This window comes from Hemitrygon akajei, chromosome 6 (assembly GCF_048418815.1).
Source record: "Hemitrygon akajei chromosome 6, sHemAka1.3, whole genome shotgun sequence".
Taxonomy (NCBI): Eukaryota; Metazoa; Chordata; class Chondrichthyes; order Myliobatiformes; family Dasyatidae; genus Hemitrygon; species Hemitrygon akajei.
Window position 1 is genome coordinate 90,700,599 of NC_133129.1, and position 4,448 is coordinate 90,705,046.

The following is a 4,448-nucleotide window of genomic DNA, read 5'->3' on the forward strand; positions in this document are numbered from 1 at the left end:
GTGTTGGTGGATTGACTTTCAAAATGCAGATCTTTGTAAAAACCCTAACGGGGAAAACGATAACCCTCGGATACAATTGAAAATGTTAAGGCTAAGGTTCAGGACAAGGAAGGTATTCCTCCTGATCAACTGCGACTGATCTTTGCTGTGAAAGATGGCCGTACTCTTTCTGATTATAACATCCAGAAGGAATCAACTCTACACCTTGTGTTGAGACGGTGTGGTGGCGCAGAGAAGAGGAAGAAAAAGTCACACGCCACCCCGAAGAAGAACCAGCATAGGAGGAAGAAGGCCAAACTTGCTGTTAAATATTACAAGGTTGATGAATATGGGAAAATCCACTGTCTATGCCGTGAATGTCCTTCAGAGGAATGCGGTGCTGGTGTGTTCATGGCCAGCCGCTTCAACAAGCAATATTTTGGAAAGTGCTGTATAACATACTGCTTCAACAAGGCTGAAGATGCATAATTGTATTCACTTTAATAAACAATGATAGAAAATTTTAAAAAAACAAACGCAGAAAAGACTCTCAAAAATACATCAGCTACTTACAAGAGTACGCCTTAAGACTGGTTTAAATACACGGTTTAAATACACGGATGTTAATTGGGAATTAAGAATATAGAATAGTAACTGTAACAGGATCAATGAAAGATCAACCAGAGTGCAGAGGACAACAAACTGTGCAAACGCCAATATAAATAAATAGCAATAAATAACGAGAACATGCGATAATGAGATAAAGAGACCTTGAAGTGAGATAATTGGTTGTGGAAACATCTCAATGTAAGTGAGTGTAGTTATCCCCTTTTGTTGAAGAGCCTGACGGTTGAGGGGTAGTAACTGTTCCTGAACCTGGTGGTGTGAGTCCTGTACCATCTACCTGGTGGCAGCAGCGAGGAAAGAGCATGTCCGGGGTGATGGAGATCTCTGATGGTGGATGCTTCTTTCCTGTGACTGCATTTCATGTAGATGTGCTCAGTGGTGGACTGGGTCGAATCCACTACCTCTTGTAGGATTTTCCGTTCAAAGGATTTTCCCTTGGTGTTTCCATACCAGGCTGTGATGCAGCCAGTCAATACACACTCCAGTACACATCTATAGAAGTTTGTCAAAGTTTTAGGTGTCATGTCGAATCTCTGCAAACTCCTGAGGAAGTAGAGGTGCTGCTGTGCTTTCTTTGTAATTGCAGTTACCTGCTGGGTGCAGAATAGATCCTCTGAAACGGTAATACCCAGGAATTTAAGGTGCTAACCCTCTCCATCTCTATTCCTATGATGACCTCTGGTTTAATCTTTCCAGAAGTCTACAACCAGAGATTTGGTCTGTTTCTGTGAAGTTTGTCACAGAAGATATGAATGAAACTGGCCGATATCTTGTTCAGGCAGCTCACCCTGTTCTGCTTGGGCACTGGTACGAGCCTCAGAGGCTCGTGGCTCGAGGAGTCACCTACTGCGGTTTGATGTTTAGAGCCCTTAGTGCTGAACGCGACTGACTTTGTGTGATTTGATCGATGTCTACTGTCATCGACACAGTGCTGAACTGACTGACTCGGTGGCTGTGGCCACGTCCGTCAGCTATTGGACTGGCTTTACTTGAATCGGCAGCTCGTGGCCGTGGACTCACTTGTGGGGAAACTATGGTTTGATGTTTAAGTTTTGTGTGTTAATTGTTTGCTTTTTGATGTTTGTGAGATTTGTTCTTTTTTTATTGCACGTCAGATTATCTTGTGTGTAGGGGGGGGTTATTTACGCAGAGTTTTGTTATGTTTCTTTGTTTTGTGGCTGTCTGCAAGATGACGATTCTCAATGTTGTACACTGTATATATACTTCGATACTAAATTTACTTTGAACTTTGATTGATGCCCTTTTACCTATTGAAGTAACTGAACCCAATGTTTGAATGACGATTTTAAGCGCCAAGCCAAATCGGAAAGGTCAGGGGCAGGCCATATCGAGTCGGCAGCATTCCAGGCCCCAGAGCATTTCTTAGCCACTGAACCCAATGTTTGGATGATGATTTAGGCACCAGGGCAGATTGAAAAGGTCAGGGTGTCGGGGCCCGAGCTGAGGGACGGGCTACACTGAACAGGGTCTGTGGACAAACCCTCTTTGTGGACTATAGTTTAGAACAATACTTACCCACGTTTACTGTTTGCATGATATTTTTTCTCTGCGCCCTGGGTGTTTGAGGTTCTTTTGGGTTTCTTTGTTTTCAGTCTGAATTTATACACACTTTGATAATAAATATACTTCGAACTTTTGAAACAGGTGGGCACAATTGAGAGCATCCCAACTGGCTGCATCACCGCCTGGTACGGGAACTGTACCTCCCTTAATCGCAGGACCCTGCAGAGAGTGGTGTGGACAGCCCAGTGTATCTGTAGTTGTGAACCTCCCATGATTTAGAACATTTACAAAGACAGGTGTGTAAAAAGGGCCCGAAGGATCATTGGGGACCCGAGTCACCCCAACCACAAACTGTTCCAGCTGCTACCATCCGGGAAACGGTACCGCAGCATAAAAGCCAGGACCAACAGGCTCCCGGACAGCCTCTTCCACCAGGCCGTCAGACTGATTAATTCATGCTGACACAACTGTATTTCTATGTTATATTAACTATCCTGTCATATATACTATTTATTATAAATTATTATAGACAGAGACATAACGTAGAGATTTTTACTCCTCATGTATATGATGCAAGTAATAAAGTCAATTCAATTCAATTCAACCTCTGACTGCTGCAGTGAGAGATTGAAGATGTCCTTGAACACACCAGCCAGTTGGTTGGCACAGATTTTCAGTGCCTGACGCTTTGCGAGGGCTCACCCTCTTGAAGGATTCCTCCTGATGAGAACAAGGCATGACCTGGGTGATGGGGGGGGGGGGTCCCTTAATAATAGATACCGCCTTTCTGAGGCACTGCTCCTTAAAGGTTTCTTGGATACAACGGAAGCCAGCACCCATGATGGAGCTGACTAATTTTACAACTTTCTGCAGCTTACTTTGACCCTGTGCAGTGATGCAGCCTGTCAGAATGCTCTCCACGGTACATCTGTAGAAGTTTTCAAGTGTTTTAAGTGACAAACCAAATCTCCTCAAACTAATGAAATATAGCCGCTGTCTTGCCTTCTTTATAGCTGTTGGGTCCTGGCTAGATCCTCAGAGATTTTGACACCCGGGATATTGAAATTGCTCACTCTCTCCACTTCTGATCCCTCTACGAGGGTTGGTTCATGGTCCCTCATCTTACCCTTTCGGAAGTCCACAATCAGTTCTTTGGTCTTACTGACCATTAGGGAAATTAATTTGCTAAGGAATTTCAATTAAAGTTGATCACCAATAAAGTGGACATGGACTTTAAAGTGGCTAGAGAATACCTTTATTCATGAATAAGAGAAGAAAGACTCGTTAACGGAGTGATCGTCAGGTCTTCCAAAGAACATGTTTTAAACATGCTGACAGAATGGCAATTACATCAGTCAAAGTTAAAACACGCACCTTATCAATTCCCACGAAGAAGCCAGAGACAGTCTCTTGTCTGCCCATAACACACGGAGATGAGTTGTTAGAACATCCTTGAAACTTAGATTATTGCAACTGTGCTGAGAACCAGGCAGAGTCTTTATTTATGATATGACGAAGGTTCATTAAATCTTTGGATCGAGTAAGTCATTAAAGTACAAAAGTGTAATTTGTTTCATATGTTAGTACCAGGCAGGTGAAGGAAAACGCTGTTTAATTATCAGCCCACAGGGTCCTCCCTACAATTTATTACCTTCACTGTCTCCATCTTGCTGCTGTGTTATGCTCCAAGATCAGCACTAGGCATGTTGCTAATTAAAGGAAGGTGCAGGGTGTTAATGATTCACATATTTTAACCCTTTATTCACAATTTTCTTGCACAATTAAGTTACGTAGCCTCGTGGTGTACAGCAGTAGGCTAGAGGGCAGTACCGCGCAGTCTTGTGTTTACAGCGGTAGGCTAGAGAGCAGTACCACGTAGTCTTGCATTTACAGCGGTAGGCTAGAGGGCAGTACCTTGTAGCCTTGCATTTACAGCGGTAGGCTAGAGGGCAGTACCGCGTAGTCTTGCGTTTACAGCGGTAGGCTAGAGGGCAGTACCGCACAGCCTTGCGTTTACAGCGGTAGGCTAGAGGGCAGTACCATGTAGTCTTGCGTTTACAGCGGTAGGCTAGAGGGCAGTTCTGCACAGCCTTGCGTTTACAGCGGTAGGCTAGAGGGCAGTACCGCACAGCCTTGCGTTTACAGCGGTAGGCTAGAGGGCAGTACCATGTAGTCTTGCGTTTACAGCGGTAGGCTAGAGGGCAGTTCTGCACAGCCTTGCGTTTACAGCGGTAGGCTAGAGGGCAGTACCGCACAGCCTTGCGTTTACAGCGGTAGGCTAGAGGGCAGTACCATGTAGTCTTGCGTTTACAGCGGTA

At 44.5% G+C, this 4,448-nt stretch overlaps 1 pseudogene; it reads left to right on the forward strand.

The window, feature by feature from the left end:
- LOC140728737 (ubiquitin-ribosomal protein eS31 fusion protein-like) lies at nt 1-493 on the forward strand (annotated as a pseudogene).
- Nucleotides 494-4,448: the final 3,955 nt, after the last annotated feature.